We start from the raw sequence: 12,583 nt of genomic DNA on the forward strand, positions 1-12,583 counted from the left end.
GAGAGAGAGAGAGAGAGAGAGAGAGAGAGAGAGAGAGAGAGAGAGAGTGTGTGTGTGTGTGTGTGTGTGTGTGTGTGTGTGTGTGTGTGCTGAAAAGTAGAGTTACCAAAGTAGACTTTTCTTTCTAGGAGTTTAGTAATTTGGTAGACTAGAAGTAGGGAGGGAGGAGAGTTATCTTGAGGGAATGGCAGGGTCAAGGGAGATGTTGAGACCTGAGTATGTTTGTAGGCTGTGGGCAAGGATCTAGTGGGGGGAGGGGGAGATTTATGAAGCAAAATCATAGCAATAATGCATGTGAAAGCACTTTGCAAATTGGAAAGCACTGTAGAATTAAAATTAGTCATTATTATATTACTGTCTCAGGCAAGTCACTTATCCTGTCTGCCGGTGTTTCCTCATCTATTAAAAAATGGCTAATGACCCAGTGATACCACTTCTAGGGCTGTATCCCGAAGAAATTGTAAAAATGGGGAAAGGACCCACATGTACAAAAATATTTACAGCAGCTCTTTTTGTGGTGGCCAAGACTGGAAACTGAGATCTTTGCCCATCAGTTGAGGAATGGCTGAACAAGCTGTGGTAATATGAATGTAATGGAATACTATTGTGCTATAAAAAATGATGAGCAGGGAAGTGATCATTGTACACAGTAACAGCCATATTGTACGATGATTGACTTTGATAGACTTAGCTCTTCTCAGCAATGCAATGATCTAAAACAACTCCAAAAGACTCATGATGGAAAATGCCATCCACATCTAGAGAAAGAAATATGGAGTCTGAATGCAGATGGAAGCATACTATTTGTTCTCTTTTTTTTGTTTTGTTTTGTTTTTCTTTCTCATGGTTCCTCCCATATGTTTTAATTCTTCCATGCAACATGACTAATGTAAAAATATGTTTAATAAGATTGTATATGTAGAACATATATTTGATTGTATGCCGTCTTGGGGAGGGCAGAGGAAGGCAGAGAAAATTTAAAACTTATAGAAGCAAATGTTGAAAAATAAAAATAAAAAATAAATAATTTTTTAAAACAGCTAATGATTCTTGCCCTGTATACCTCATTGGGCAACTTTGGTAATGTATGTGAGCTTCAAAAAGTAAAGGCTATTGTGTAATATGCTATAAAGTGATATTATATGTCCTTCATTGCTTGGAGGTCTATAAAAAGAGGGTGCCCTCAGAGTACCAGGTTGCTTCAGGGTTGGTAGCCTCCAAGGGACCTCTTTGGATATTTTTGTTTAGAAGCCCAGAATTTGTTTATTACACTGACTCCTACTCTTACCAAACCTTTTGTTAATGAAGATGTTCAGACTATTAAAAGTAAGAAGTTTTGCCCATTCCCCCCCCCCCCCATGTGGTCTTTGAAGGAAATCTTATATATCCCAAATCTTACCTATTGCACATATTAGGACCATGACTCCTCAAGAACCTTTGTTTCTTTCACTAGACTACATTTTTCTATCTGATCTTGCCTTTGGTTACTTTTTTCCCCCCACTTTTGACTGTGAAATAATACTCTGGCTAGTTATGTTATTGAGAGCTCTGTGTTTGTCAGGTCAAACTCACAAGATGAATCTGCATGTTTCAAGGCTACAGACTACTTTTAACTATGGGTAGTATATTGTTATATCAGTGCAAATTTATACTAACTGGAAGACAACTCAAATTATCCTGGTAGTGTAGTGTAATGGATAGTGTACCAGACTTGGATTCAGGAAGACCTGAGTTCACATCCCACTACTACCTGTGTGACCTCAGGCAAATCGCTTAGCCTCTCTGTCCCTCAATCTTCTCATCTGTAAGGGGATTTAGATTAGATGGTCTCCAAGACCCCTTCAAAAGTCCCATGTTGATCAGTAGCATTGTCTTTGTATGTCATGTATAGAACTGGCCAGATGGCATCCTAGAATGTGATTGTGGGGTGTCAAATTCTACCCCTCCTTTCTTATTCTGTTGGGTTTTGTTTTGTTTTGTTTTTTTGCTTTTGCTTGACCCCTAATTCCCACAGTCCTTTCTGTCATGATTCCTTCACAACTAGACTTTTAGAAAGAGTAACTACCTTTCAGTATCTCTGCTTCTTCGCTGCCAAATCCGACTTCTGTCTCTACTGCCCTACCAAAATCATTCTCCAGTATTATTAATGGCCTTTTTATTGTTAAATCCAGTTTTTGTATTTTCTTAGTCTTTCTGTGGCATCTGTATATCAACAGGTGGCAACAATTCTGCTGTATTTTGCCATGTTCTGATTGAATCCTGAGGATTGTGTTCAGTTATGGGGGCTTGATAGTATTCAGATAAGAGGGTAACCAGGATGGTGAAAGATTCATGTATGGGAGGATCATTTGAAGGCATTGGAGATATGTAACTTAGAGAAGAGAAAACTTACCTGGCATATTCATTCAGCTAACATTTCTTAAGTGACGATTATAAGCCATGCACTGTTAGATGCTGGGGATACCGAGTAAGAAATGAAACAGTCCTTTCCATCAGGTAGTTTACATTAGGCTGCAGATGAGTAGATATGGAACACATACAAAATAAATACAAGAAATTCTTTTGGGAAGGGGGATGGGACAAGCAGCTGAAGGGATTGAGTCAAGTCGGTAAGAATTTATTAAGTGCCTTTTGTATGGCAGGCACTGTACTGAGTGCTGGATGGGGAGGGGGGGGGTCTCATGTTTAAAGATGAGCTAAACCTTGAAGGAAATTAGAGATTCTAAGAGGCAGAAATAGGAAGGCATGAGGGGATAGCCTATGCAAAAACTCATACATAGGTGGAAGATACATAAATATTATCTGTCTTTCTATATGCATATCCCCAGTTGTAGCGTGTTTCTGTCTGTCTCTCTCTCACTCTCAGCTCCCTGCCTTTGCTCACACTGTTCTTCCCTTCTCCTTTCTTATCAGGTGAAGTCCCTTTCTTCCCCCAAAATCCAGCTCAAAATTAAAATGAACAAGCTTTCCTTAATCACTTATATTTATCTACAGATTATCTAGATATATTGATAGTAATGGTTACTTGCTTGTGTAAATTCAGCAAACCAGCTTATATCTCTAGGCTTCAGTTTCTTTGTAAAATGAGAGGATTGATCTTCAAGGTCCCTTGAATGTCTAAATCCTATGACACAGTTCCTACCAAGAGTTCATTAATGCATCAGTATTCCCACACCTTTCCAACATTTGTCATTTTCCTTTTTTTTTTTTTTTTTGGTCCACTTTGCCAATCTAACAGGTGTGAGATGGAACTTATATGAAGGGTTTTAGGATAAGGGGCACCAAATCATTCTTGTAGGCAACAGGGAAAGAATTAATGAAAAAATAAATCCTGGGGCTATCTCCCAGAGGAGACAGTAGAGGATGGGACCCAAGGTTCAAGTAGAGTGGTTATCCTTGACAGGATGAAGGGCCACCTTCTTAGGGGAACAAAGGAGAGCATGGGTGAAGACCTTTAGTGATTTTGAATTTCAGAGCAAGGGAATGAAGCACCTAATGGACAAATTACTTAATTTTTCAGTAAAGTAGGAAATGATGTCACAGAGGGAGGGACTTTGGGAAGAGAACCAATTGGGGAAGAATAAAAGGATTACCCTAGAGTAGCAGGGGCTCAGTAGAGATTAGATAACATGAGTTTTTGATGTCCCTAGCTAGCACAGTGGTGTGACTTTTTCGGAAGTATTCATTAACCTGGGAATAGTAGAGAAGATAAATGTTAGGGGTGATCCAGCATTGAAGATTGACGAGGTCGATAGTGGTAGGACAAAGGGACAAGGGGATTTGAAAGTGGAGGCCCATATGTAGTTGAATTCATCTAATCTATAGTCAAAATTGTAAAGAGAAGACAGTGAAGCTAAAACAGGGTAACTGAGTAGAGTAGAGATAGTTGGAAGGACTGGAGTGGTGCTGAAGTACATACAGGTTGAGGGAGAGTGAAGCAGAGAGAGATGGAACAATAAAAATTTATGTTCGGAAGGAGGAGCTTTGGAATTAGAGGTTGTAGAGGTGACCTGGGTATGGATGATGGAGAGATCCTGAGTATGATGATCCTTGTGGGTGGCTGAAGCTGATTAAAGTTATAGATCATGGGAATTAATGGAGATTGGTGAAGTCAGAAGCCAGAGTGTTTAAGGGAACATCAGTATGTATGTTGAAACCCCTAAATGAGAAAGAATGGATGAGGGTCAAGAAAAAGAGTGTAAGAAGAAGATGGAAAAGAGTGTAAGACTGAGAGATCTAAGATGACGAGAGTATGGGTGGAGGTGGCTAGGGGAAAGGATTTTTGCATCAGCAGATGGAGATTCTGAATTACTAGAATAAAGGGAACGGGAAGTGGGTGTTTTACAGTCATGGGATAGAAGAAGAACCATTTAAGGGTCAGAGACCTGACCCAAGATCCTGTGATGACTAAGTGTGACATAGGGGTTGTGGAATCACCTTTTATGGTTTGTCACTGTGAACAGAGCGTATGTGAAGGTGGAATGACTTTTATCTGGATGTCTGGGTCAGTAAAAATACCTGGTGATGCAATTCTCCTAGCTAGACTGAACTGTCTCTTGATAGTGGCCCTCCTGACACTCCAGAAGTACACACACACACACACACACACACACACACACACACACACACATTTATTGTTTATTATATGTTTGGCATTTTTGCAGGGTTTTTTTTGCATCTTTTGCAGTTCACTTTTACTGCGTTGTTCACTTTAATGTGTCTCTAAAACACATTCCTTGGGGGAAGGCTTTTGTTCTAGATTGAAGAGAAGGGAGAGATACAAAAGAGTCTTATGTAACAGGTACTTGTTAGGTTTCCTTATTGATATACATATGGTAATTATATTTCATTCCTAGACCATGCAGTCTAAGATGACTGGGAGTTTAATGAAGAGTATCTTCGAGGTAATTTTTTCTGAGCATCTTTTGGATAGTTTAGGTTTTAAGACTGTAAATGCTGACTAATTCAGAATGAAAGCTGTGCAAAAAAAAAAAAAGACATTGTATAATAACTTCTCTTCTTGCTTAATACTCCTTTAATTCCAAGGATGTAGAATTTCAGTTCTGTGGGTTTGATGGGACACAAATACCACATATTTTCATTGTAATTTGTCACACAAATGACCACATTTTAGACTCAAAAGATCCGAGTTTGAATCCTAGCTCAGCTTCTTACTACCCATGTGACCCAGGGCACGTCACAACCTTTCTGTCTCAGTCTCCATTTGTATAAAGGGGTTGACTTAGATGATCTCCAAGGTTCTTTCCTGCTCCAAATCTGTGACCCTATTTTAGTTTATATATTTTAATATATAACCTTATGAACCTGAATCTGTCTTTTTAAAATGTCTTTTGTTTTTACTTCACATTCATTACTGAATATATTCTTTCTTCCTCCCCTTCTTATTCTTTGTAACAAAATATCAAAAAAGGGGGGGAGGGATAGTTCAACAAAACAAGCTAGCATGTCAACAATGTAACAGTGTATGGAAGTGGAACCTGACTTTTTAAACAGAATAGAATATTGTTCCCCTTCTTAGCAAGAAGTACAGGTAGTATAAAATACTTCAGTTAGGAGTTTAACAACTACAGACATCTGAATAATATTTTAGTTGACATTCAAGATCCTGAAACTGTTCATTTTCAAGTCTTTGGCATAACATTTGTCATTTGCAAGGCAAAATCTCTCAATTAGGAAAAAGAGGAACTGAGGCACTGTTACGTAGAAAAAATTTTGCCATTATGTGTGGTTAAACAGAAAAGTGATATATTGAGGGAAGGGGAATTCTGGTTAAGGGTTTTTTTCTTCTTCTTAAGAAAAATGTAGTACAAAAGGAGATGTGTCCGTAAGTTAGGTCTGTTGGGAAGCAGAGGAGAAGTTGGATAGCTGTTTTTCCCTTAAACTGATGATTTAACTGAAGCTCAGTATGGAATACTCCTTCATTCCTGGTTTTTCCTCTATCTAAGTGAAGATTCAAACTCAGATTCAAACTGGTAAAAGGTAAGCTGGCTGTAAGGGTGATGTTGAGAATGCTATCTTATTTTTCAGACTCATAGATTATAGGTGGAAGGTACCTTAGAAATCATCAGCCAACCCCTTAATCTTCCATGTCATAAGAAAGTTAGGAAACCAAAGATGTGAAATTAGTTCTTCAGGGTCACACAGCAGGTAGTGACTGAGCCAGGATTAGAAGTCCTCTCTCCGAGTCTAGCATTCATTCCATGACAACCATTTTGTCAAGGGATAAAGGAGATTGCCCACTACAGAATTATAGTGTTGTTGTCATGTTAGATATGATTTTTTTTTCAGGATCAGTAGGGAACATTAATAAACTTGTGAACAATGATTTGATTTTTTGAGTTATATTTCTAATGGATGCTTAAATTGGGTGACAGAAATAACTGTTTTGGAGAGACCCAGGAACAATAGCTGGAAAATGAATTCTGGTAATGTGAGGTTCAGTAGACACTGACATTGTACTTTGTACTAAAGTCTGTTACTATTTAAACACTGACAGCATTGTAGGAAAAATCTATTTTATTGTCTCAATTTTAGTAAAGTAATTATTAAATATTTGTTAAGTATTTCCATTCGTATGTGTGGTACTATATATAAGCATGGCTTTCTAGGAATTAATATGCTAAGGAGACAGGTGTTAAATATTGAATATCTGAATAATTAGAGGGAAATAATTCTGGATTAGAGAAGAATCCGAATTATAAAAGTTTAAAATGTATTTATGTTAAAAGCATACTATCAATTTAATTGGGCTAGTAGAAGTCTTTGAAATTATTATATGTTCAACAAACATTAACTTATTACTTATATGAAATATACTATGGTAGAGGCTAGGAGAGATAGAAAGATAAATAGGACCAATCTCAGACCTCCAGGAGTTTATCATAGTTAAGAGTGATAGAGGGCGGATAAGTGATGCAGTGAATAGAGCACCGGCCCTGGAGTCAGGAGGACCTGAGTTCAAATCCGGCCTCACACACTTAACACAAAAACTAGCCATGTGACCCTGGGCAAGTTACTTAACCCCAATTGCCCTCCAAAAAGAAAAAAGAAAAAGAATGATAGGCTTATTAGAAATCAAAACACCAGTATAACCTTTGTAATTTCATTGGTTATATGTGGGTTGTTGTAGTTTCAGTTGTATCTGACTCTTCTTGACCCCATTTGGGATTTTCTTGGCAAAGATACTAGAATGGTTTGCCATTTCCCTCTCTAGCTCATTTTACAGATGAGGAAACTGAGGCAAACAAGGTTAAGTGACTGGCCCAGGGTTACACAGATAGTAAATGTCTGAGGCCAGATTTGAATTCAAAAGATGAGTTTTCCTGACTTCAGGCCAAGCACTCTATCCACTGTGCCACCTAACTGTCCTAGCTGCTGTATGTAAGTAGGTATTTCTAATGTTAAAATAATTTGTTCTTTTATATAAATATTGTCCTCCAAATATTGTTTATATGACTAAATTGTTGATAGCCATTTTTTTCCCAAGGTGGTATAAAGATATGCTTCATTCAACTCCCTATCTTTTAAAATGATTTCAAGTACTAAATTATAGTTAAGCTTTAAGTGTTATGTAGTAGATGTGTTCTTTGGGCTTCTTTCCCTGTGATTTTGCTGAAACTGCTCTTTCCATGATCACATAATTTTACCTTTATGTTGTGGAGAACATTCAGCCTCGTCTGGAATAAATATAAGCTTGTTGTGGAACAACTTTTATTGGTATTTGGTAGCAAAGGAAGATATTAAATTGGTTTCAGTTTTTATTGAGAACCCAAATAAAGGGTATATACATGACTCATGGATTACTTCGATTGTTAATTTTTCCTTGAATTGTAAAATTGGTAGTTTTGGGTCAATGTTTATTACAGAAGTTTAAAATTTAATCTTTAGCAATCCAAGAAAGTTTGGGGGTACAGTGAAAAGCATTCTCACCTCATATTTCCTTCTTTAATGTCACTTATGGAAAGCCTGTTTCCTAGCTGGTAAATGTGCAAATGCCATCCGTTTGTAACAGTTAGATTGGATTTAGGATTGCATGCAAAGCATTTTAGGCAGTTCCCTTTTTGATGGTTGCCTCAACTCTCATCTTATACATATCCCTGATCATATGACTCCTTTGTTCAGAATCTTTCAGTGACTTTTGGTTTATTGCCTGCCAGATAAAGTTCCTCCAGCCAGGCATTCAGGGCTCTTCACAATCTTCACAACCTTAACCTTTCCTGCTTTATTTCTCTTCTACATGTACTATAGATCAAACTGGGCTACTTGACAAGTCACATATGGATCCTATGATTTGCCTTCTGTCTGCCATTGTTCATGCTGTTCTTTGTACCTGGAGTACCTGTTGAAGTCAAACTTATCCTTTAAAGGCCAGCTCGGACAGCACGTCCTCCATTAAGCCTTCTAAGTGAAAATTTTTCCCCAGTTTTTTCTCTGCCTCCTGTCTCCCTTCTCCTTCCCCCTCCCATTGAAAATGGGGTGGAGCACAGGAGGAGGCTAGAAAGAGAGAGAGTAAATGCTTGTTAATAATTTTTAAAATCCTTCTTTGACCCTCCTCAGCCCTCCCAGTAAGTGATGATCCTCTCCCCCCCCATCTCACATTGTGCTTTGTTGCTCCTTTAATTTAAATAACTATTAGACAAAATTACACGTAAGTGTGTTTCTGTTGTACCTCTAGTAGCCTAAATAAACTCCTTGGGGCACAGGATGCTGCATTTCTTCAGCACTGGATATAATGTTCTTCATTTGGTAGGTGCTTAATAAATATTTTGTTGAATTTAATTGGTTTGATTTGAACAACTCAGTATTCCTACTTCCAGGACTTTAGCTCTAGGAACTAACTTTCCTATCTTAATTCAAGTGGTTATTGTAGAATATTTACTAAGTTTTGAACGTCTCTCTGTTGATGATCTTGGCTGGGAGAAAAACTGAGTAAACTGCTTGTTCTTTTTTCCTTCTTCTTGGGCAGGATTAACTGATATTATTGAGGTCATGAAGACTTTGAATGCATATCATGTGGTAAAGTAGTTTTCATCAGAGATTAATTACATGTATAAATTGAGCTTCAGTTTAGCAGACCTGATTCTCTGACTCCTGTGTTCTGTTCATGGTTCTCTCTTCTTTTCTCCTGAAGACATGCATGATTGTTTTTGTGAGTTTTTTCCTTTCACAGTCCTTTGTCTGTAAAATGAGTATGATGATACTTGCCCAAGGTTGCTATGAGGATACAGTGAGACAAAGGATGCCAAATGCTTTGGAAACTGTTAATGCTATACAAATAAGCCCTGTTAATTTCCCCAATTTTTGATATTAGATGATTTGTAAAGACATTTTAGTTACCTTACTCACATAATTCCAAATTATTTTAAAAACTTTTTTATTAATATATTTTTAGTTTTCAACATTCACTTACATAAGATTTTGAGTTCTAAATTTTCTCTGCCTCCATCTCCTCCCCCTCCCCATGATGGTGTGCGATCTTATATAGGCCCTACGTACACATTCATATTAAACATATTTTCACATTAGGCAGTAGATGATTTTTGCTAAAAATTTTCCTTTCACCCTAGTAGCTGACTAGGAGACAGATTTTCTATCCATTGAATTGAGTGTAATGTCTGCTTGTGTTGCCAACTCAAAACATTTAGAGAAATAAATCACTTCTAAAGCTCTGTAGAGTAAAAAAAAACTGGATTGTGACAATGTTACTTTTCAGCTAATTAATAACAAATTGATTCAGAGACTATCCCAGCTGCACATCCTAGAATGTTTTGGCTGTGAACAGAGACTAGTGGAAATTTCAGTTTTCTTTGGGGATGGTGAAACAATTTAGTTGAATGATCTCAATGTCTGGTTATAGTGAAAGTTAATCAGATTCTGAACAATGCAAAATAACACAGTAAGTGAAACATATGTTAATAATGAAAACTTTCTAGGTTTTCAATCTTCTGATTTACTGTGTCTCGGTGAGTTTGTGATGTCAAGGGCTGTCTTGGTATTTCTTTTAGAATTGCCCCAATCTCTGTCTTTTACAGGTTATTTTTGTTTAGCTTTCACTATAATTAGACTCATCTACTTATTCACTACATATATTTTGGAAACATTTGAACTTCCACTTTTTGAGAGCACAGAAAAAATCAATCATTTTAAATTGAACAGAGAACCAAAGTAGAGGTAGGAGAAGGAATAGATTACATTGTGAAACAGAAACGAATAACTTTTTTTAATGTAACTTCTGAATACTAACTTGGAGGCACTTATTCTATAGGTTTCCCTAAAGTTATAAAAATAATTTCATTCTAAATATGTGGAAAAGTCCTTTTGGCTCTCCTGATGTAAACATTTCTTAAATGAGTAGGTCAGAGGAATAAACTGGACTTTAGCAATCCCTTTCAGAAATGTCTAATTTTAGAGTTAGAGAGATGTAACAACCTGATAACTTTTCTGGCTAGGTTACTTTAACTGATCTGAGTCACCAGGAAGTCATCTGATAGATGACTGTTTTCAGTACCCTGTTTCAATTTTGTGATGCCTTCAGCAAACCAAAGATTCTCTTTTTCCTGTGGTTATCCTGGTGTCTGCTGTGGAAAGTATTAGAACCAGGATTGTGCTGGTAAATGTTTAACAACTAACTGTCTTGGGGGAAAAATTTTTTTTTTAGGAAAGACATACTTTTAAGTTTAATCTACATTATTAACATTTTCTCTGTCACTTATGTCTGGGTAATCAACAAACAATAAATTAAACTCTGATTGGTAGCGCTTGCTGATTTCGGAGGTTTACATGCTCACGTTGAAAATTTAACAATTTAGTGAGAGCCTTAGCCACACCCCTTATTAGACGCACTGTAAAGTTTGAGAATGATTAGATTTTTATGAGTGGGCCTCCATCAGCATGTGATTTACAAAGATCATATGGAAAACAGATATGCTGAAAAGACCTACAAAATTGTGTTCTTGATTAGGAAAGTATGAAAAGACTTCATTAGAATCCAGTCTTACTTAAGTTAGAGAAATAAGCTTTGGTCTGCAAGTCTCTTGTTATTTTACTTGAATTGGAGGATCAATACAATATGTTTTATGTCGACACAGTGTTTCTGAGTGTTCTTCCTGAATGGGGGAACGGGAATGGTATGTGGTATACTGGGGAGGAGGGCTTAGAGTCCTTAGTAAGGTCCCATAAGATACTTAGAAGGGAACTGAACCTGGAGTTAGGAAAATCTGGGTTGAAATTCTGCTTCAGACACTTAGTGTGGACTGCAATCAGTGAATCAATAAACATTGAGTGCTTTTTATTTTAAAGCAATTGGGGTTAAGTAACTTGCTCAAGGTTACATAGCCAGTTATTTTGTGTGGGTGTTAAATATCTGAGGCCGGAACCGATCCCAGGTCTCCTGACTGCGGGGCCAGCGCTCTTACTCACTGTGCCACCTGGCTGCCCCTAACATTGAGTGCTCTAATATATTCCAGGAATTATACTATGGTCTGGGCATACAAAAAAATTGTCGGGGCGGCCAGGTAGCACAGCGAGTAAGAGCACCGGCTCCAGTGTTGAGAAGACCTGGAGATCGAATCCCGGGCTCAGACACTTAGCACCCACCGAGAAACACCTGGCCATGTAACCTTGAGCAAGTTACTTAACCCCAATTGCTTAGGGGCAGCCAGGTGGCTCGGTGAGTAAGAGCACCGGCTCCAGTGTCGGGATGACCTGGATCAAATCCGAGCTCAGATACTTAGCACCACACCCAGAAATAACTGGCCATGTAACCTTGAGCAAGCTACTTAACCCTGATTGCTTTAAAAAAAAAAGAAAAAGAAAAAAAAAAAGAAAATTGTCATAGGATCATAGTTTTGGAGCTGGAAGGGACCTTAAGTGCTACAGAATCCAATTCCCTCATTTTACAAATGAGGAAATTGAAGCACAGAGATTTTACTCAGGGTCACACTGCTACTAAGTATCTGGGGCAGGATTTGAACTCTGGTCTTCCTGACTTTAATCCCAGCACTCTCTCCAGTGTTCCCTCTGTTACCTCATGTATAAAAAATCAGTATTTTGGACTCTGACCTCTCCCTTCTGACTCTAGATCTCAGATTCTCTGATTCCTCCCTACATACATTTTCCCCTCCCAGATTGTGGCTTTTAGCCATTATGGGTTGGTCTAGAGTCATTAAATGTTATCTATCCCCCTTTAGGGGCAAGAACATTGTGTAGATAGTTTACTCCAGACTAGATACAACTCAGGAGATTTTAAACTAAAATGATTCTTTAATTCCCTATGATGTAATTGGTGTGGAAATCTGCCTTTCTTGACAGTGGCTATTGCCACTTTCTCTGCCAATTAAAGTCTTAGAGAGTTGCCTAAGCATTGAGAGGTTCTGTGACTTGACCAGAGTCATTCAGCCCCGATGTGTCAGATGTTGTATTTGGAACCAGATGTTCCTGGCTTTGAGAGCAGCTTTTTATGCACCACTGTCTCCCTGCCCTTCCTCTGCATGTTGTTTCTTCATCAAGAAAAATTGGGAAGGGAGGGTGGTAGTAGTAGCACTGATACATATAGTATGGATTT

At 37.9% G+C, this 12,583-nt stretch overlaps 1 protein-coding gene across 5 annotated transcripts in view; it reads left to right on the forward strand.

Moving 5' to 3' along the window:
* The window catches only part of SNX8 (sorting nexin 8), a 69,092-nt gene that overhangs the window by 16,363 nt on the left and 40,146 nt on the right, over positions 1–12,583 (forward strand). The window contains exon 1 of one of the 5 annotated variants that reach the window (XM_069084799.1): positions 5,744–6,000. The exons of the other annotated variants lie outside the window; for them this stretch is intronic. The gene's annotated coding sequence lies outside the window, so the exon portion shown is untranslated. Of the gene's footprint in view, positions 1–5,743; positions 6,001–12,583 lie in introns of those variants that run through there. 5 annotated transcript variants of the gene reach the window in all.

The sequence above is a fragment of the Petaurus breviceps genome, unplaced genomic scaffold (genome assembly GCF_028583685.1).
Source record: "Petaurus breviceps papuanus isolate PSGF00001 unplaced genomic scaffold, PetGlider_PUasm1.0 175, whole genome shotgun sequence".
Lineage (NCBI taxonomy): Eukaryota > Metazoa > Chordata > Mammalia > Diprotodontia > Petauridae > Petaurus > Petaurus breviceps.